Raw genomic sequence first — 23790 nt, 5'->3', positions numbered from 1 at the left:
TGTTTCCTGTCTTCCTCCCACAGGTTCTGGTGCTGCTCTGGTGTCCTGCAGCAGGGAACCTGAATCTGGTGCCACAGGTACTGGTAATGATGATATCTGTGTAATGGCACAGAAAGGTGTGTCTGGGTCCGCCATTGGTCAGCCAATTGACAGTACACAGCTGTCAACCCCATCATTGCGCACAGTCATCCTGCCAGTACATCCTATGTCACCATTGTCCCTAGGTGATGGACAGGATACAGTGGGCATTGACCAGGGTAATGTGGTATCTGTGGCACATGCTTCCCCACACAGCAGCCATGGGCAGGGTCCTGCAATGGTACCACACAGACAGTTGCCCATGGGTTCTCGTGGGAGCATTCATGGGAGTACTGCCTCTGGCAGACATGCCCAAAGAGGTCTGTCAACCTCAGCTATGTTTCGGGCTGTCATGCAGGCACAGTCGTGTATGGAAAGGTACACCAGACAGGGTCTGAGGGAGCTGAGAGCATGACGCACAGCCATGACTGACAGTATGCGTGACATCGCGGATGCCATCCGTAATTTCACCAATGTCATACACAGACGTTGTGGGGACATATTACAGCAGTTCCACAACCACATGTCCATGAGCCAGGGCAATGGTGGGCGGTTGCGGCGTCGATGTGGCCATATGCCAGCAACAGCAGCAGCTGGCAGTCGGCGTGGACGACAACAGGCCCACGCACACCCCCATAGTGCCAGCAGCAGCCCCAGCAATGCTGGGTCTGTGCTGTCATCGGAATGCCCCAGGAGACCACATGCACGTGGCTCTGGACAGTCCCAACAGGGACCTGTGTCCAGTCAACACACTCCCGCTTCTGATGACAGTACCCAGTCTGGCTTAGTACCGGATACGGTCCGTAGCAACCCTGCCAGGCACAGGTATCATGTCCGTGCCCACAGACACTGATCTGTATGACCTGCCAGGTGCAGTCTGTGGCTGTCCACAAACCCCTGTATATGGCAGCCATGAGGTGGAACTGTGTGTGTCCATACACACATGCAAAATGTTAACACCTAGGGCTACCACATACATGCACACACTGCACCAACAGTGCCCCACCCTGTACTGCTGTCCCTCACCAACACACATACACACACATGTCAATTGGTGGTATCAGTGGCAGACTCAGGCATACCTAATTCACACCCTGTGCATATGATGAAACTGTGCCACCTCCTGCAATCTCCAACATCAGTGCAGGAACAGGTAAACATGTTGCTGATGCACAGGGTGACTACATAGAAGTGTATTAGTAGTATCATGTTGGTAACAGTACAGTGTGCTGATATGACTGTGTGTATATCCCAGCATGCCTGATGCAGTAACCGTATGACTGTCCTGAATTGTTATCTGCACCCATAGTACGTACCAAAGTGTAACAGCTGCACATTATTGCATACCGGTGGTAAGGATGCCAACAGATAGCCACATACATGGGTAGCACAGGGGGGAAGTTAATGCAAGTAGTGATACGCAATGATGGACATGTACAGTAATGGTGGCAAGTTGCCCACAACGACTATGCAATGTGGATGTTTGCGCATGTTGATATGTGTGCAGTACCAATGTAATCCAAATCACAATTAACTATGACTTAATATCAGTTCTACCATGGGCATCTGCGCTGTGCATTCCTGGGTACATGTTGATAGTGCCTACATATTTGCACTGTTACCTACTGTTAGTGTTACCCCTTCTTTGTTGTACAATCGATTACTTCCAGCCCTGCATACTGTAGCTTTGTTTGCATGCATGTTCGCTTGGGGTTCCCTGGAACACTGCTTCCACCTGCAATGCAGAGTTACAGTGCTTCTGTGGACTCCTAGTGACATCTGCATAGCGTACGATAGGTATGTCAAGTTTACACATGACAGAACATCACTGTCTGTCCTGTTCGCATGTACGTTGCCTGTGACACATTGCACATGTCTTACCTGGCATTTACCCACATGTGCAGTCATATATGCCAGTGCTATGAAAAAGTAGCAGTACACCCACACATACACACCTTCAGTATGTTGTTCCCCATTGACCCTATGTGTTGGTAATCACCATGGCAATCACACTACTAGGGTAGCATGTGCAAAGGTAACCTGTGAATCACCTCTATGGTCCAGTTGTGGTTTATGTGAGTCATGTGGCAATGTCACAGCTGCCACATGCATGCAGTCAACCATCACCCCTGGCCAGGAATGTGCAACACATGTGTGGGATGCCACCACATAGCCAATCTGGGGACTGAGCACTCTGAACCCAGTAATGCCATACCCTGTCAGGTGGCATGACATACTACAGTGACTACAATACCAGTCAGACATAGACCAGCACTGACAGCAATCTGAACACACTGGGGCATACTTGGAGACTCAGAATAGCATCCTGCCTGAGCATCACACACCTCTGCAGCTGGCACAGGCATACGTTACGTCGGAACAGAGCACATGCCACACATGGCACACACATCCCGTGTGCCACACACTCACAGCCTATAGGGCTACACAACACACCTGCTACAGATGTGTCAGGTACCTCTCTTGGCCGCTGCAGTGGGGTCCCGCTCAACAGGCTGTACATGGTGAAGGTCACAGTGATATGCCTGTGGGGCACTATGGTCCACCACAAAGCACATGCATACAGGTTAGTCAGAGGCATGGACACATATGACTCAGTCATTGACCATGCCACTATGGATGACCTGAGACATACCTCCCTGGACTACATGATAGGGAACATAGAAGGGATCTCTCAGCATGTGGCACGGGCCAGTATGAGCCTGATCTTGGTTGCCATCATACCCTCACCAGGTATGCTACCACTATATGTAGGAAGGGTGTTCTATGTCTACATTCTGCTCAATCTCCAATGTCATTCATAGGGTATCCACTGGCTGTCAACGTGTGCTTACATGTTAGGGAAGCCACAATGATTTACGAGGGGCAGCTTGCACGTGACACCCATGGGCCAATGTATATTGGCGAAGCCCCTTGATACACACATACTGCCTTATGCTGCAGGACATGGATTACATAGCCACCTCTGCGGGTATCACACAGGACAGGACACTAACAGTGATGCTACACAACACCAGCAGTGTACACCGCAAGATGCATGCACTGGACACTGTCCTCAGCACGGTGAACTGCAATGTCTGTGCAGTACCAGAGTCCTGATTCACGGCTCACAGGTGCAACCCATCACTGCCAGGTTATACCTCATACCATGCCTGTCGTCCCCTACACATGTAACACGCATGGACAGGGGGTGGTATTCCAAGGCACCACAGATACACACACCTCCAGGTTGTTGGCACAGCACAAAGCATCAGGGCCTATTCATGTGCAGCTAACAGTGTGTCGGACTGCTGTCTGGTTCATAGCCTGGCACACACAACCGTCCCATACACAGGAAACCCACCTATCCTCCATAACAACACTGGCAATATGACAGTCTCAAGAACTGTCTTTATATGGCTGGACTGCATCCAGCCAAACATTGTGCGTGAGCATTACTGTAGCTACAACACACTAGTTGAAGGGTTCCCAGCATGTGGTCACTGAATTGCAGTGGAATAACATTTTACCACTCCCACAACAGGTGGGAACATGCAGCGCCTGTACATTGACTACATGTAGACTATATGGCCCAGACAAGATGTGTATCCCCTGCTGTAGGTATTTTACCATATACACCCACACTGTATAGACACATACTGCATGCGGCCCCTGCACAGTAAGACAAAGTCATATTGTTATGCATTGCAAATACCATTTATCCACTCGAGGCACGTGTCAGACATGGTAACTACTGCAGGTCACAGGTATTTATGTGTATGTGTTACACACATACATCATGTGTGCATTGCCATTGCTGGTTTAGGCAATGGCATGCATTGTTATGCACAAAGACCCACACAAGGTCATAATGTGTGACACAACCACACGTGGCAGTTGTGGGTTACCAAAACATACCTATCTGTACTCTGACAATGGTAATAGACCCAGTAGCAGAGCGCACTATTGGCATTACTGGCCAACTAGCCCCGTTTGGCTGTGCTGATAGTGTGGTGACATCCCCTGTGTTTACTGGGGGAATATGCAGCATCTGGTGTATTGTAGTATTTGCCAAAAGGATCTGTTCTCTCACACTTGCATTTACAAACACCCTACTACCCCCACACACACACACACTTGCCATTTGCAGGTTTCAAACCCCTACCAAACTATGTTATGACACTTGAGAGAGACGCTTTAGCAGAGTGCGCTTTTCGAATTACTGGGAGGTGTCTCTTCTCCAGCTGTATGTATAGGGTGCTGACATCATCAGTGTTTGGAAAGGGTAATGTGCATCATGTAGTGTGATCTCCTGATTGCAAAAAAGCACAAGTCTTTCATACAGAATTGCACACACACAAACTCCCCACATACAAACACACACACTTGCCATTTGCAGGTTTCAAATTCCTACCTAACTGTGTTATAACACTTGAGAGAGACGCATTAGCAGAGTGCGCTATTCGAATTACTGGGAAGCTTCCCTTCTCCGCTGTACTTATAGGGTGCTGACATCATCCGTGCTTAGATAGGGGAATGTGCATCCTGTAGAGTGCTTTCACAGTTGCCAAAAGGGACATCTCTCTCACACAGACTTGCACACACACTAACCCCCACACACACACACTAGGCGCTAACCGAATTACTGGGCCTCTGGTCTGCACCTGCAGTATTTATAGGGTGCTGACATCTTTATTTCTACAGAGGTATGTACATCTAGTACTACCTGTCAGGTGGGGGATAGCATATATATGCATTTGCAGCCACCTACGTCAGGGTCAGATATGCACATCGCACTGGCAGGTTATGTTCTATACCATGCTTCATGACCACAGGACTTGTAACACACAACACAACCAGTCCAGAACACCACTCCCACATCCAGGACACACATTTAGCTTCCCTGGGAACAGTGCCGGTATATGCAGGTGTTCACATACACCATTCCAGTTGTTAACATCAGGTACAGGCATACTGTGTGTGAGGACTACTCAGGCCTCTACCACTTTACCCTACAGCCACTACAATTTGTGGGCCCATGTGCTATGGCAGAACCACACACCACAGCCACATGGGGGAATACATATTGCACCTGTCCATCTGCAACATGGGTACTCACTGTTCCACACCAGAGGTAGACCACCATTGTTGATATCTGACCATACCCACCTTTCCCTGGACATCCATATCCCATCCCCACCCCCAGGCAAGGTTGTCACTGCACACAAACTGTATTTAGCACAAGCAGACTCTACACTTGTGAAGACTGGGGTGGACAACTTCAAAGGACCCATGCTGGGGGACTATACTGGCCACTCTGCATAATCCTTGACAATTGCATTCTATGAGCATGTGTAAGGTTTGCATTGATCATGCTATCCCACATATACCCATGACTGCTCCACAACAAGACACCTGTCAGGTGTACACCAGCCATATATGAGCTGTCCAACAGACAGTGTGAGCTAATACATTGCAGAGCTGTAGCCCACTGTGAACAGTTCCGGTACAACACTTCATTCCCACATAATCATCACAACACAGTGTTGACAGTGGAATTGTCCAGACAATGCAGATAGGGCTCCCCTCAGTCTGTTATTGATGGCCACTTACTGTTAGAGGTCCTCAGCAACCCTCTTCCAGCACACACCAACAACATGGCTGTGGTTTAGCACATTCAAACCCTGGGATCTCCACTGTGCCCCTGCTTGACAGAGGCACAGCTCACTAGCCTCACACGTTGCCTTATGTGACCTACTTTACAGTGGCACCGTAGCCTACTGTACTGGGGATGCAGATGCCAAGCACACTCTGGCTAAGCTGTCATTCCCTAGGGCAACAAACCTAGTATTGACCTCTACACCCATATGTTCAATTGTCAGATGCACAATATTTGTTGTGCTGTTCTACTGTTTGCAGGTCTTTATTGCCATAGCATTCCCTATTCCTATGAACAACTTGTGTATCTGTGGAAGATGTTTGAATATGACGGCGATCCACTATATCACTTATGTCTCTGTAGTCATTTACTGTGTGCACTGGGCAGATTGCTGTGTAGTGGTTGGCTCCTGGAATGACACGTACAAATACCAGATATGTGTGGCCAACTGCTAAACGGAGATATGGCCTAAGTGTGTGAGCATACCCAGTTCAGCTTTTCCATGGCATGTTGTCTGACATATGCCTCATTTATCCAAGTGTGCGAGCATGCCCAGTGTGAGCTTTCCATATGTTGCACTCTGAAGTCCACCACATATTTGGGTGTGTGTGAACTTCAACAATATCTCACATTTATGGTTGTGTGTTGGGTGTCATGTTGTGTACTAACTGGCCAACTGCTTCGTGTCTGCCACAACAGGGATTATACTGTGCCTGCAGGGATTACATGGGATACTTTGCAGACAGTTGTCAACATACTTTCAAAATGACCTAACACTGTAGTATCGTATAGTGTACTGGTTTAGTACTTTCACTGTGGTGGACAGTATCCTGGGCTTTAGTCCTATCACTGCTTGACATCTTCATAGTGAGCACAACAGACTGTGTAGGGGCCAGTTGTGCACATATGACCATGTTGCATTATGTTCAGATATGGACTACTTACACCAGGCTCGTCCAACATTGGTAGTGTATTCCACAACATAGGTGGACATTGGCAAACACTAGCGATGTTCCCTAGGCCATTTCTGATGCTAGTCACAGGGTGTGTTTGTCCTTCGACACACATTGTAACTGGAGTTTGCCATGACATATGTCATGGTTAGTATACTGCGCCTCCGTCTACCTCTGACATAACAGTGATACCCAAGGTTAACCTACCATCTCCCATCCACTCATCGGGATTCCTCTTGAGGGGTGTCGATAGGTGACTCTCTGGCTAACCTGTACCAGGAGTTTACTCAAGAGTGGGGGTGCCTTCTGTGTTATGGATCATTCTGTACAGCTTGTCCTATGTATGTCAGTGCTGGGGTTCAGGTCTCTCATGTGCATAGCTCGCTGCCATTCAGATTGTACAAGGTGCAGCATGTTCATTGATTCCAGCTTGGACATGGCTTCATACATCAGGCACAGCTTGCCTCTGGCTGGACAGTATGGCAGTGTGTGGAGCTGCAGTTTGTTTACTCAGGCAACACATGGCATCTGTTCATGCTCTTTGCTACTCCTGGTGGGGTACTTTTGTGGACTTTACAGTTGATGTAGGTGTCTGCTGAGGTATATCCCACAGGGGCTATTGTAGTCAATTGTGATGCTGATGAAGGATGACTGCAGAGCCACAGTGACCTCCCCTTATCTACATCTGACAACCTTCATGATTGGGTGGGTATATGGTATGTTTCTGCGAACACTACAGCCACATGTTTGTCCAGTGCAGGATATCTATCACCTGGTGTCCCCAGGTCTCTCATTACATGTTAGGTACATAATGGGTTAACACCCGTGCGGTAATTTGTGGGCACTTACTGTATATCCATGGTGGTTGTCTATACACAGTTCTGCAATTAGCTTGCTGACATGGCTATGGCTCCAGTTGTCTGTTTCTAGGTGGCCCTTTTGTGGGTTGCTTGTGTCAGCTGGGGGTCAGATATGGTGTGCTGTTTGTACTTCTCTGCATACATGTTCAGTCACAGTCCTTCCATGTTGGCCTATACCTATGGGACATATATACAGAACGGGGGGGGTCCCAGGACCAAGCCTTGTGGGATGCCACTCATATCTGCTTTGTAGTCTGACATGGATGCAGCATGTCTGACCATGTCAGTTCTGTCCTTGGTCTGGTTTGCAACCCCTCTACTGACATAGGGGTATATATTTAAGCTGGTGAACATATCCATACTGAACTCGTAGGGTATTGTCTGGAAGCATATGCATGGTCCAGCTACGCTGTGTGGACCACATTGCCCTCATCAATGACCTTAATGACTGTTTCAAATGGGTCAAACATGTTTAGGGGCAGGATCTGCAGTTACGACAGCCACACTGTGTAGGGTCCGGTATCAGTAGGTCCACGATAGCTTTATGTCTGCGGTACATACTGATCCTTTCCATAGCTGTGCAGACCAAGCTTGTCAGGATCCTGGGGTGGTAGTTTGCAGTATCCATTCAGGCAACACCTTTGTTGTGAAGGACCACTGTTGTTGTACACTGCTCTTTGGGTACATATCCTGTGGTAAGGCTGACATTGGGCAGTAGTGTGATTTGACATTCCATTATTCTTGGAGTCCATGTTGGCCTCAGCCCAGGACACCATCACATACCTTTGCTGCTGTGTGTTTTGCTTTGCAGATGATGGCTGTTACCTCAGCATCTGCAATGTCAGGGGACCAGCAGTCTGCTGAGATAGATATTTTGCATTCTGGGGGGGGGGTTTGCACTGCACCTGTCAGGTTGCATGTTGGCAATATGTGTGTGTTTGGTATGTTGTTTGTAATCTCTGAGTGATTCGGAGCATATCTGTGGATTCCCAACATGGTTCCTACCATCAGTTAAGTAAGCCTTGTGATTATCCTTAGTTTCCTGTACAATTTGTATCTTCATACGGGTTCATACTAGGCTATCCACCCTAGGGCATTAGTAAGCCAAGCCAGAGTGTGTGTGTCTTTCGCCGCCCCTTGCTATGTGACTATTATGGCCATTTATGATTTTCTTTACTGTGCCTCTGTCTGGTCATGACACAGTGAAGACCCCAAGTGTACATGTACGATCATCCATTCACTTGGCAATATTCCTGTTGAGGGGTGTCAGTGAGGGATCTGCCTAACATGGATTGGGATCCTGTTTCTGGGTGTGGGGAGCCTCTGGGTTATGTATCTGTCCCTCCAGCACATCCTATTTCATTATGTGTTGAGGCTGACATCTGTCACTCTCACAGCTCCAATGGCTTTGATTTCCTGTGGTGGAACATGTCCATTACTCCTGTGTTGGACATGGCCTTGTACAACAAACATACAATGCCTCTGTGTAGGCAGTCTGTGACTGCATTCAGCTGGGGTGTCTACAGCCAGGCAGCATATGACATATATTTGACACCCTTTATCCTCTTGGTGGGGTACCTTTGAGGTCTTCCGAACTGCTGCAGGTGTCACGTACGGTAGATTATGGGTCTGATAAGGGAACAGTACAGGGGCACAGTGACCTCTGTTGATGTAGATGTGAATCCTTTCATGATAAGGTGTCCAATATCGACAATCTTCCTAGCCACATTGGCATTGTGAGTGTCACATGACAGATTACTGTCGACTTGTGTCCCTAGGTCCCTGATTACTCCTTGCATACATAATGGTTTACCACCTATGTGGCAATTTGTGAGTACCTTGTCTGGTATTTGGTGGGACATTCATACTGTCCAGTGTCTTCAGGATGTCTGGGTGGAGTTCTTGTGTGTGAGAGTGTGGTCTGTCGCATGCTACAGACTGTACAGCAGTTTTGACTACACTTAGGTGCATATGGGTGGTCTCCGCTGCTTTGTGCATTGTCAGTTACCTGGCCGTATGGGTGTCTGTGCTGCATATGGATACTCCCCCTCCTTTGATGTTTTGGTCCAGGTGTTGGGGCCATAACGCATGATATGTGGTATAACCTGGTAGTGCTGGTGTGCTATCAGTAGGCTTGCAGCAGGCTTCTGTCACTGCACAGACATCGATGTTCTCCATACTGGGAAGTGCCTCAAGGGCATTTATATTGCAGTTTACACATCTGGCATTGGTCAGCATTACCCTTATGTTTCTTACCACTTATGTTTTCAAGGGTGGTGGGTAGTCTTTTGGCCTTGCCTGCATACGGCTCTATGGAGGTGGCAAAGGCCTTACCTAGTATCCAGATGCCCAGGGGTAATAGGTGCAAGCCATCCCTGGAACAGCAGCATGGCTTATCATACATGACATCTCAAGCAGACAGACATTAGACCCTCTTGGACTGACAGCTGTAACTGTGCCACCTGTTAAAGATGATCATTCTGTGTTTGTACTGTGGCATCATTCTTGGTGAGGGTTGGATGCTGCAAATGGCCAGTGTCATACCGGCCTGGGGTACATACTCAGGGAGCTCATCCATGTCTCTTTTCATGTAGTCCAGGAAGGTACATCTCAGGTCATTCACACCAGCATGGACAATGAGTGCATCATATTTCTGCTTGCTTTGGGGTGACCTGCGTACTTGTGTTATGTGGCATATTGTGGCAGCCTACAGGCAGCTTACTGTACCCTTTCCCTTGTTCAGTCTGGTGAGTGGGACAGCAGCGTGTCTGCCTATACAGACACCTATTACAACTGTATCAGGCATGTTGTTTCTCCTTCTGGCCTGTGACTGTTTGGCACACCAGCTTTGTGTACTATGTGTTGCATGTGCTATGTTTGGAGGTTGTGGTTGCTTGGGATCTGCTTTGGAGGCTTCTGTTGGTGTGGTGTGTTTGTAATTAGGGCCTCCGGGAATGTTTTTCTGTATTTATGTGTTTGGTTTACAGTTGTGATAGGTCTATGTGGGAATGGGTTTGTGGTGTATGTGGTTACCTTCTCCTCCTGACTAGTTTTGACAGTACTGAGTTGGGGGAGCTCAGCTTCCGGTTTGGATACATGGTTGCATCTCTCACATATATTTGTATTTATTGGGGGGAGTTGTGGGTTGTCTGTGTACTTGGGCCAGGTGTCACATTGCCTCTGGATTCACAGATTCTACTTGTCGTGGCTGGCCTTAGTGGATTGTATGTGTGGACATATTTTATTGCCATACTACTGATCAGTGATTACTTCCCTTTTTATGTTTGCTCTATCATGTAGTAGCTTCCTCATTCTCTTGCATGGTTTGATAATGGCTAGAGTCCAGCATGCCAGATGCCTGCATGTATGGCATTGTGTCTTGTTGTTATTTGTGATTGCATACTCCAAGCATTCCTGGCTGTGTTCATGGAATGCCTGTATAACATGTTCTGCGGTGTGTCCCATATTCTGCACTTGCACAGGGCCTTTCGTGGATTCCACATCGGTTTGGAGGGGTGCAACCTATGCTTTACACATAGATTCATAGAGTCATAGATTCATAGATTCATACTAAGCTGTCTGCCCTTACGAGCCATTTAAAGCTTAGCCAATTATCCCTTGTGAGCCTCAAACCCTGGACCTTGTGTTTGTAAGGCAAACACCTTAACCATTAGGCCACCCTCTCAACCCTGTTTTTCACTGTGGTATTCTGGCCAGGGACTGGGGTCAGGATGTGTGTATATCCAGTGTGATTACTCTATGGTCTGGTCTTACCAGTGAGGGATACACTTCTCATCTTGCCATCCAGTACACATGTTGCTGATTATCACATCCAGTATGCTTACCCCTCTTGTGGGAGTGGTACGTTGTTCCTGAGCATTTTGGTTTATGGATTCTGGGAACTTTTCTCCTACTGTGTTGGTGCTAGTATAATGCTCCCAGTGTATGTCTGGGTATTTTCAGTCAAGCAATATAATGTGGTTTGGGGGGGTTGATATATTCATGTATTCCAACATAGGCCAGGTGCAGTTCCTGGTATTAGGACAGTAGTCTGCAGCAGGCTATATACTGGGAGATGGTTTTAGCCATTGGTATTTGACCATGGCTAATCCATGCTGCTTCTTGTTGTGGTACCAACATGGGGGTGTGGTTATCCTTGACATTTATTGCTAGTCACCCTCCTTTTGTAGCTTGTTCCATGTTTTGCGGCTGTACAGCACAGTATGAGGTGTGACCTGGTAGTGTTAGGGTGCTGATGTGAGCCTTGACCCAGTTTTCTATTACAAGACTGATATCTACATTCTCCATACTGTGTGCGTTTACACTGCACACATCTTGCTGTTTAGACTTCTGGCATTGGGTAGCATTACATCTAGGTTCCTATCCCTTGTGGTACCTATGAAGGTGGGTTTGTGTTTTGAGACTTACCTATTCAGGGCATGCTGTGGGTACTGACAGCCTTTGCCAGTATCCATGGGGCCTGGACTGATAGGTGCATGCCACCCCTAGCAGGTGGTGCATCATGTCATGCTCCGCATGTCTTCCCAGGCTGGATCACATTGGCTCCCCTTTGACTAACTGCATTACTTCAGCCAGTTATTGCAATTGATCATCCCATCGTCATTTTGTGGCTTCATGCTTGGTGAGAGTGGATGTTAGTCAGGGTCCTCAGGTGTGCATATAGTACATGGTGTTACATTACTTAACACATGGCATTCATGCCTCAGGTGGTGCTGCAGGACTGCCTCTGTTGGATGTGCATATTACACTCCCTGTACATGTTTGTGAGCAGGTCATGTCATTTTAGGCATCCCTGTTATTATTTGAGTGAGTCAGAGGGGGTATCATTCCCAGGGTTCCTACTGAGCCAGTGTATGTGCTATTCGTTGCCTCTTTGTCAAGGCTGGGGCATACTGGGCACACCTCCTTCTGCCTACTGGGGCAGGCTCAGGTTGTTCCTCCTCTGAGTCACGCTCTGCCTGTGATGGCCTTGGCAATGGTGGGGGGGCTGTTTGGCCCAGCCCTATGCTGGTCCTGCTGCAGCTGTTTTCGCAAGATCATATTATGTAGCATAACACATACCATGACAATTTGGGTACATGTAGTTGGTGTGTACTGCAAGGCTCCACCAGATGTGTCCAGACACCGGAACCGTGACTTGAGCAGCCCAAACACACGCTCTATTACATTACGTGTTTGTGCATGTGCCTCATTATGGCGTTCCTGTTCAGGTGTGTGTGCGTTTCTGATGGGTGTCATCAGTCACGGCTCCAGTGCATAACCTGCATCCCCCACTAGGTGTCCATGTGGGATGTCCCCATTGGCAAATGTTTGGTACAGCTGCGTCAAATGCCAGATGTGGGAATCATGGTAGCTCCCAGGGCAGCCAGCACACACATTCATTATTATGCCCTGGGCATCACACACGACCTGGCATTTGATGGAGGGGAAGCCCTTGCGGTTAATGTAGGCCCTACCCCGCTCACCGGCTGGTGCTTTGATGCGTATGTGCATGCAGTCTATTGCACCCACTACCTCAGGGTATTCCGCTATTTGCTGGAAGAGACGCATATTGCTGGCCAATACCTCATGGGCATTGGGGAAATATACATGATCACCGACATGTGCTGACATGGCATCCAGGAACTGGTGCAGTACCCTGGAGGCTGATGCCTGTGATATCCCCATCATATCACCAGTTGGTCTTTGGAAGGTACCTGTTGCTAGTATTCTTAGGCCAACACATACCTTGGTTTCCACTGGGATGGGTTCCCCAATGTTGGTTCTGTGTGTGAAGCGTGGCCTGCACAGCTCAACTATTTGCTGCAGGAGCTCTCTGTCCACTCTATAGTGCTCTACTATCTCCAGCTCATGTAACCCATGGTAGGTGACCCTGGGCCTGTACACTCTTCTCCGTCTCCTCACTGTGGGTTGTCTGGCACCATCTGCATTGTCACCACCCTCAGCAAGTCATCTATGTCTCATTATGACAGCTATGGCAGCCCCTAACATTTCTGCTCTGAGTTCAGCTTTTTCAGTTTTCACTTCTAATAGCTTACTCCTGTCTTGTAGTGTCTCTTGAGAGAAACATCCTGCACTGCTGTTTGCAGAGTTTTAAGTGCTGGGCTGGGCTACTATTCTGCCTGTGTAATTGCCTGCTTCTAATTGTTTTCACCTGCTAGCTCCAGCAGTATTCCCTGCTAGCTTCCTACTAATTCTGTTGCTTCCTTTTTCCTTTCTGTTTCCTCAGGGGGGAGCAGCGTGCCTACCAGCAAAAACACGCTCACAGTGGCTTACACGCGTGCACACATGCTTACACAGTTCAGGATCTGCCTATTCGGGGTAAAACACACGCACACCAGCGCAAACAGTGTTACAAGTCTGCCAACACGCTCCCACATGCTCAGTCTGCCTTACACGCGCACACACTGCCCTACTCGCGCTTCATGGCGCGCACACGTGCGCATGCACACCCAGCAAGAAACTTTGGTGTAAGTAACAGTGTACACCTTCCATTTCTTGACTTTCCCATGCTTATCTTGTGGCACTCCTCTTTCCCTGATCTGTGTCTGTCATCTGTCATGTTACACTGACCTCCAATGAACTGCATTTCTTTCTACCGTTCCCCCTTGTGATGTCATCTATCTCCTACTCTATTCCTCCCCCTTATGTATCTCTTACACTACTCAGACTGTGCTCATTTGCTATGTGACTGTGGGATTCAGTATCCTAACCCTCATTTATATGAGATTGCCTACTAATGCTTAGTTACATGTCTTAGACTCAGCTTCCCCCCTTAGCAACCACTACACGGTGGCCATGTTGTTTTTGGTCTGCTGGTCCCTGCATTGTCATTCCATGTATTGCATAAAACCCATATTTGTGGGTTTATAACCTTCATTTTTATGTTTTATACAGCACAACCCGTTTGCGCGGGGCTGCGCTGCGTTTAAACATCGGCGATCGCCGAAAAAAATATATATATTTTTATAATTTTTGCATCAGGTTACCTTGCCAATAGCCACATATTTGGCCATTGGCATGCTGCCTGGCACATATGCACACTTTATTTGGAGCTGACATGGCTCCATTGTGATTTTTGCAGAAACGTACTCAATTGTCAACTGAGTACATTTCTGCAGCTAAAACGTCTCTTACACGGGCTGGTTTCTGCTTCGTGGATCTCTAATATACCTCATTTGCATACCTTTTGGCTGCAAGTGAGGTATTTAGCATATCCACGCCCAGTCCGTGTAAGAGACATTTTAGCTGGTCTCTTACACGGAGTTTAGGGCTGTTCCTGGATCGCGAGGCTTGCATGGAGTGTTACACATCTCTTACACTCTGTGCAAGCCTTCGTGAATCCTGCCCTCTACATTTACAGTTTAGTTTGACAGTGAAAAACTCCATGACAGAATGTACATAATGATGACATGCGTGCTTCATTTTGAGGAAAGGAATGCAAGACAAAATGATTACACTTGCAATGGCTTTAAAACCATTCCTCTGTCACTTACATCCTCCAAGGCAGAGCATAGGCAGGGTATACTGCAGAATCAGACATAGAGAATCTTTTGTTAAAACATGCCTCAGGGTCATGGAACAATCAATGGAAATGAAACAGAAATACACCTTACCATATTTGAACCCATGTATGTGTTATGGTATCCCTCGAATCAAAACATTAGCCAGGTATGCTACTGAAGCACTTATAGGAAAAGAGTTAAAAAAAAAATAAAATAAAACATTGCAGGGGAATGGCATATCGTTGTATGTTGACAACATAGTATTGTATAAAGTCTTCCCACCCTCAAGGGATTAGAACTCTGCATCCAGTGGACTGAGAACAGACTCACCCCATCACAAATATGTTGAGCCACAGTAGAGTTCACAGGCATACTACTAACTTTACTATGTTTCAGTATTGTTTGCTGACACGGATGTGCACTCAGCTCAACTCATTTGCATGATTAATGGCAAAATATTAGCACATTTGAAGGATCTTTTTCAGTTCATGCCATAGGACAGGAGTTAGCATTTCCCTGCACTTGCATGTCAGCAATGCTGTTGCTTTCTGCCAGCAATAATGAAACATATGAGCACAAAAAGATCATTTTAATATATAATCCCATTTTGGGCATGCGTATGGTGTGATTATCTATTTTTTGACCAAATTAAATGTTGGAAATGGGAGTACAGGCAAGAGATGAAAATAGGAAGCAAGCAGGGTATAGAGCACACGGTGAGCAAATAAGTAATGAGCAGGATGGAGATAGGATAAGGCATACCTTTCAACTTCTTAGCTCGATAGTCCGGGTAAATTACATTAAATTTGTAATTATTTAATGATTGTACTCCTCAAGCATTTATCTGACAAGTACAGTTTTGATAATAAAATATAGTAACCAATCATTGTGTACATTAATTGAATGTTTGTGAAAGGTATGGGTGGGAGTATTTTTGAGGGACAGGTGCCTTTTTTTATTTTTTCAAGAGGAGAAAGTTGTGGAAAGATATCAGGGAAGTTAGAGGTGGGTATGATGGAAAGTGTAGGTCACGAGAAGACTGACATAACTGACAATGTGTGTGGTAAGCCATGCAGGACAAGGAACAATATGGTAGAGGAGACATCAGACAAACAGAGGGAAGACAATTATATGGGGAGAATTGTGTATGAGGTATCAGTGAGCATAGACACAAATGGTAGGAGAACTGTTTGGGGAATATGAGTGGGTGTTAGGAAAAGCAGTATCTGCCAGCTTTGTCACAGTGAGAGATTACTCATTACCCTGGAAGCCATCAATAATGGGTCCTACCCCAAGATCTGGAGGCAGCACTGACCATTGGCAGGACTCAATGTGCATGTTCTCTATACAGCCATTGAGGGCATTGAACCTCCTGTCTAGTATCTAAACCACAAGCTCTGCCAGTTCCTGACAGGTGACAATTGTCACCTCCACTCACACTGCCACTGGTGGGTACCAGTGTATCAGCTTCCAGTCCTGAGCTACCTGACATAGCTTGTGCAGGTAAAGCAGGAGATATGAAAGCAACTCTGGCAGGCTAGGACGTGTAGGGTGTCTCTGATGGTGGTGGTGTCACTGCTGCTGCCATCTGTTGGGGAATGACATACTATACCAGAGTAGTGGGTCCAGGTCTCAGTGTTGCTGCATATAATATTAACAGAAATGGAGAAGAAAAAGTTAGGGACAAAGAGGGTGAAGAAGAGACATACACAAATAATGAAGGTGCAATCTTAATTATTTCTTCAAATCATGAAGTACGGTGAAGGAAATTAATTTTGATTAATAGGGCCGACACAGATATTTTAACAGGTTAATCATTTTATTGAACATCTTTATTAGTTTAACTATGTTGACAGTTAAAATTGGGCCATGACAGCAGCATTTGTAGATGGGGAATTGAACCCACACACACCCTGACAATCTCTGTGCACATAGACATAACATGATGAGTCATTTCTCCAGCTTCATGGGGGTGACGGTGATATGCATACTTCTCAAGTGTACCTCATTATAAGGAACGTTCCTCATTTTGTGTCTAAAAGTCCATGTTCCTCATTGCTCCACATTAAGAGGGTCTGTCACATATTCATTTTTAAGGATTTTTTACACTGATATCCATGGTAATTAGAAATTAATTATTAATTTGGCAAAAGAAATGCTTATAAGTATAAAGTAACACATTTTAACCATTCTGTGAACTTCCTAGCTGATGTTGTTAATACTTCCTAGCTGGTGTTGTTTATAAGCTATTAGTAAGTGTTCCACATTTTGTCCATTTGTCCCACATTGTGGGAGACAGTGTCCTTCAGTTTGTAGATGGAAGGTTGAGATTTGTGGTAGTATGCAGAATCAAAAGTCTAACTTTGCACAATCATACCAGTTCCGGTAAGAAGTGCCAGTACAGGCAAATGTTGTCTTGCTCTATAAATGTAATTTACCATTTTTCTGTTGCTATCTGATACTCTGCATATAGACACGTCTTTCACAACAGAAGCAATACTTATCTTGGCCCTTTCTTAAGCACTGTAGTCTGTCCTTATGTATTTCCCTGTTCCTTTTGATCTGTTTACAGGCCTTAATGATACATTTGATGGTGACATGCACTGGCAGGGTATGTGTTTCGGCATAAGATGATATACTTACTGTACCGAGATGGTTGCTGTGCTTCAACTTCAGCTTCCCATCAGCCAAGGAGGTCAGGCTCTTGGTAGTTTAAGTTACTATAGTGGTGACAGCACAGCTCCCCCATGCACTGGATGCCAGTAGCATGGCAGCAGCTTTGGCCAAACTATTCCAAACATCATCCTTATACTGTGGCCTAGTATTACCTCTTGCAGGAACTTCCACTTGTACTGCTTATGCAGAATGTCAAGAAAAATCTTGGATGCCTCCTCATACCACTTCTTTTTTCCTGAAAGGAGCAGTACCTTACCTTCTCCAGTCATAGTTGTCTCATCCTCAAAGATCTCAGTAAAAACGGCAGAGAATTGTTACCCAAATGACTACTCACATGTTTTGCCCTCTGATCAAAGATGAGCATGAATGGGCACCTCATATGCGCAATGGATGGCACAGTAATAAAATACAGTATTGCATTATTATGGTCCTAATGGCCTTTAAGGTGTAAAACATGACAGTCCTCCATCCTGTCTTTGATGCTGAGAATGAATGCTCAGCAGTGACTCCATCAGTTAAAGACAGAATGGCCAGTGTCTCAACTTTCTAGCTATACAAGTGTGATACACCATCTCCCATAATTCTGAACAAATGGGCAACATGTTGAACACTTGCTAACAACTTATCAGCAACTTTAGATTTTAAGATCACAGCAAGGTTAACATGTCACACTACATGTCATGCTAAGTTGTAAAATGTTCTTTTGATTTATTCAAATCATTCAGTGTTATTTACCATGGATATAATTTACAAAAAAATGTTTGGACTTTAATTTGTGTCAGACTGTTTCAATGTGAAAATACGAGGAGTATGGCTCTTTTAAACTTCAGTTGTTGAACATTTCTCATAATGAGGTACACTTGAGAGATATGAGCCTGACAATTTCCCTTTTCCTGTAATCTGGGATTCCCTCGTATGAGCAGTGCTCTCCACAGATGCTCAGGTATGTGTACAACATCATGTAAAATTCAAAGCAATGTCTATCAGGTTTACTCATCACATAAATTGAGTAATTCAGAAACAATAATGAGATGAGCCCTAATTAGCATACTCATTGTTCCCAAAAATGGTAATCAAAATAATAAAAGCATGAACGAAGCCAAAATTCATCATCACACCATGGAAGATGTAACTTTTTGTTAAAATACAATGGTATCCTACTGCAAGTACCTGTTGTTACATAGGTTCATTGGTAGGCACTAGGCCATTGGCCCTAGGGCCTATATAAGCCTAGCCAAATGTTACCCTGGCTTTTGCCAACCAAGAAAATTATTTTCCTGTGCCCCTGTCAATCAGAGCCACAGAAGTGATCCCTGGGGTGAATTTCCTATCTCCCATCCAATCATCAAGATTTTTCTTGAAGAGTGCTAATGAGGAGCTTTGTTTGATATAGATAGGTAGTTTGTTCCAGAGTATGGGAAGTCTCTGGGACAGGAATCTATACCTCCAGCATGTTCTGTTTATTGTGATGGCAAGGTTTAGGTCCCTAGAGCATGTAGCTCGGAGGGATTGGGATTTCTTTATGTGGAGCATGTCCAACAGCTCTGGGTTTGACATAGCTTTGTATGTTAGGCAGAGATCACCTCTGAGTAGGCGATATGTGACAGAGTAAAGCTGAAGGTTTTTGAGACGGTCTGCATAGGGCATCTGTTTGAGGCTGGTAATCCTCTTTGTGAGGTATTTCTGTGGCCTTTCCAGTTGTTGTAGATGTCTTGTGAGGTACATACCAAAAGGGGCGTTGTACTCTATAATGGGTCTAATGAGTGATGAGAAGAGGGGAACAATGACCTCTTTTTTCCTGGATGAGAAACCTTTTGTGATGAGGTGTGCCATGTAGAAGGATTTCCTGACTATTGTGACAATGTAATTATCAAAGGAGAGACTACTTTCCACCTGTTTTCCAAGGTCTCTTATCACACTTTCGGTGTTAAGTAGACTACCGCCTATGTGGTAGTTCATGGATGCAGAGTTTTTACCAAAAGGGATGACAATGCACTTTTTGGCATTGAGCTTGAGGCCATGGTTTTGACACCAGACATATGTCTTAGTGAGGCCCTTTTGTAGGATGTCCACATCGTTAGGAGTTTTGATTATGGCTCCTAATTTGTAGACATCTGTGAGCTTTGTTAGCCAAAGACCTTCTGTGTTAGCCTGTACTTCAGAGAAGTACATACCAAACAGGAGAGGACCTAGGACTGAACCCTGTAGGACTCCACTTGTCACTGGTCTGAAGTTGGATTTAGAGTCTGCTACTTTTACAGTGTGGGTTCTGTCAGTGAGCCAGTTGGCAACCCATCTTGTGACATAGGGATTTATACCTAGTTTAGTGTATCAGCTGCCTGTATTACTTGGAGTAGTGGTCCCTGCATGAGACCACCTTGCGTTAGCTGCTTCCTAACTATAATATCATGTAACATAACACAAACAGTCAGTTCTTTTGCACTTTTGGTGAGATCATACTGCACGGGTCTACTGAACGTGTCCAGACAGCAGAACCATGATTTCAACAGCCAAAATGTGCATTTTATAATGATTCTGAATTGTGTTAAAGCATGGTTGTAACCGTGTTCAGTTTGGTTATGAAGATTTCTAATTGGTGTTATTAGCCATGGTTCCAGGGCATATCCGGGCATCACCCACAAGATGCCACCATAGAAACTCATCCTCACAAACCATAAATATCAGATATAGGTGTGAGTTGTGGAAACTTCAGCTCCCTATTGAAATGTTGGCACTTAAAATGCCAGATGTTGGAAAGTAAAAAAAAAAGACCAAAAACCCAGAGAAGAGAGAATCTCAAAAATCACTCTTCTTTTGGGGGGCAAGACCCCTGTACCCCTGAACTTATATATACCAAATCCAACATCTTCATAATGTGGAGAAAAGAGACTATTCTGAGAAATAGTATCTCAGACTTAGTATATATAAGTCTGTTCTTTCAACCATTCAGTCTCAAGCAAATCCCAACATTTCAAATGGTTTCCAGAAACTGCCTGGGTGGCCTACATACCCATTGTAGATGAAACCCTGTGCATTACAGGCCACCAGCCAGTTGATGGAGTAATGCCATTGGCAGTTCATGTACTTCCTTCCTAGCTTACCTGGTGGGGATTCTATTTTGATGTGGGTACAGTCTGTAACCCCAGTAGCTCAGGGAAGTGGGATTTAGCATAGAAGTTTTACACAGTGTTTATCTTCTCTGAAGTATGTAGAAACCACATGTTTCCCCACATGTTGAAGCATGGAATCGAGAAACTGGTAGAATATTCTCAAGGCAGGTGTCTGAGATACCCCCACTGTGTCTCAATGGGTTGCTGAGAGGTCTCTGTTGCTAATATATGTAAAGCAACACATACCTTTGTATCCCCTGGGAGCTTTACCACCCCCATAACCATTTTATTCATGTGTGCTAACCCTAATCCCAACTCTTCCTCTACACATTACATTAGTCAGAACCTTTTCCCTAACATTATCATTACCTATATAACACTTGGTATTGGTTTTGTAGTTAATGTGTATGATATAGAATATTTTTAGCTGAATTAGATGTTTTGTGATTCAGTATTAGGAGTTGTCAGTATTCTGTGCTTTCATTATTTTTTAGATATTTTGAGGTTATTTTTCTTGAATTAAACCAGTGCATGTGTGCATGTGTATGATATATATATATATATATATATATATATATATATATATATATATATATATATATATATATATATCTTTATGTACACCCAAATATACATGTACAAATATACACACACACATGCACACACACACACACACACTCACACACCACTTCCATCTGGCTGAAATGTACTTTCAGCAAAGAAGACAGATTTGGTTTGTTGGTGGCTCTTTCTCAATTTGCAGCAACCTCAGAGTTGACTATATTGAAAATGGAGGTAAAGAGAGCAGAACCCCTTGCAAGGATGGAGCTCTCACAGCAGCTATATAAATGCCAGCTGTTTCATAAGGTCTGCACTTTGGCCATCCTTAACATATAAAATACCATGTCTGCAAAGCTAAATCAGGGAAGCGGTTATATAGTTCCTGAAATATGGTGTAGCCACCAACCGTTGTCATTTTTCTTTACCATTTACTGCAGATTTCTTTTCTGAAATTACACATTGTACATATGGTTTGGCAGTTGAATCTCAAATTACTCTATCCAAAATATTCCATCCTTGGAGAAGTTCAAGAAAAGCTAATAACATCAGTGCTAACAGCATATGAGGTATGGGTTTCCCTCCCTTAATACTGACCACTGGCTAGTGAAGCAGGCAAAATATTAGGGTCCAACCTAACACTCATACTGGGTGACTTCAACTTCCCCTCCATTAACTGGGAAAACTACTCATGTACCAATACACTTGCCCAATGTTTCCTGGAGTTCATTAATTCCAATGCCCTGGACCAGCTCATTCTTACCCCCACTAGAGGTAACATCATCTTTCACCTGGTCATTACTAACATGGGTGAGCATTGCTCTACACCAATAGTCAACTCCTCCCTGGTTAGATCCAACACAAACTAATCACCTAGGAAATCCATATCCCTCCCACCCCCACCCCACCCCACACCCCCAAAGGTAACCACCATGAAAAACGTCTCCAAAGCTAACTTTGGGCTCCTAAAAACATAGATGGCTAACATCAGGACACCCGTGCAGTTGGAGAACAGCTGCATGACCACCAAATAATACATTAATGCCCTGTACGAACACGTATACAAATGCATGGATCTCGCAATACCCAATAGAATCAACATGCTCTCTTCCAAAAAAGGAAGACAATCTGATGGTCCACTGCCATAAACAAACTCCGTAACAGAAGGAGGAAACAGATGTGAAATAAGGTGAAGTCCCAAGACTAGAAAAACTCCCTTATCAGCTTCAACAAAAACTTGAGATCCCTCATCAAATCCTCTAAATCTAGCTATGAAAACAGAATTGCAGCAGATAGTAAAGACAACCACAAGGCCTTCTATAGTTATATAAAGAATCTCTATGGCAATACCCTGATTTGCTCGGAGCTATTGTACAATGGCACCTCCTATACAGAGCCAACAGATATTGCCAATATACTAGCCAACAGATTCAGTGCCAACTTTAACCCTCTCTCCCCACCATAGGACCAAAAACAATACCAGTAGATTGCCAGGCACCCAGTAATACTGCTGCACAGGTTAAAACAGCACTGTCCAAGGCCAAGAATACAGCTTTTGTGGGACCTGACAATATCCCTGGCTGTGTTATACATGAACTACAAAGTGAACTGGCACCTCACCTGTGTGCCCTGTTCAGTCATAGCCTCACCTCAGGCTTTGTCCCTACCAAATGGCAGACTGCTACAGTCATCCCTCTCCACAAAGGAGGAGTGACTACAGACCCTGGCAACTATCACCCCATTAACCTGACGAGTCTGATATGCAAAGCTATGGAACGCATCACATCATGGACCTAATAAACAAGGATAAAGGGAATCTGCAAACTCTGGATCCCACTCAGTTTGGTTTTGTGAAGGGCAGATCATGCCTACTCAACCTGGTCGACTTTTTTGAGTCAGTCACCAGAGCTATGGATGAAGGCAAGGTGGTTCATACAGCCTACCTTGATCTGGCCAAGGCCTTTGATACCATTTGCCCCTCAGGAATCGTAGAAAAACTCACTAAGCTAGGCATCAACCCCTATATCACTAGGTGGGTTGCAAACTTGCTCCCAGATAAAACACACAGTGTGAAAGTAGCTGACTCCAAGTCAGACTGCTGACCAGTCATGAGTGGAGTCCCACAGGGTTCAGTCCTGGTCCTCTCCTGTTTGGTATATACTTCACTGATGTCCAGGCCAACATGAAGGGACTCTGGATGAAAAAGTTTGCAGACAATTGCAAGTTGGGAGCCATAATTAACTCCCCAAGTTATGTTGACATCCTACAGAAAGACCTCACTGAGACCAACAACTGGTGTCAGAACCATGGCCTTAAGCTCAATACCAAAAATGTGTCATCATCCCCTTTGAGAAAAAACGGTTCCCATGAATT

The sequence above is a fragment of the Protopterus annectens genome, chromosome 4.part0 (assembly GCF_019279795.1).
Source record: "Protopterus annectens isolate FY-2018-M chromosome 4.part0, PAN1.0, whole genome shotgun sequence".
Lineage (NCBI taxonomy): Eukaryota > Metazoa > Chordata > Ceratodontiformes > Protopteridae > Protopterus > Protopterus annectens.
Note: the sequence above shows the minus strand (reverse complement) of the source record.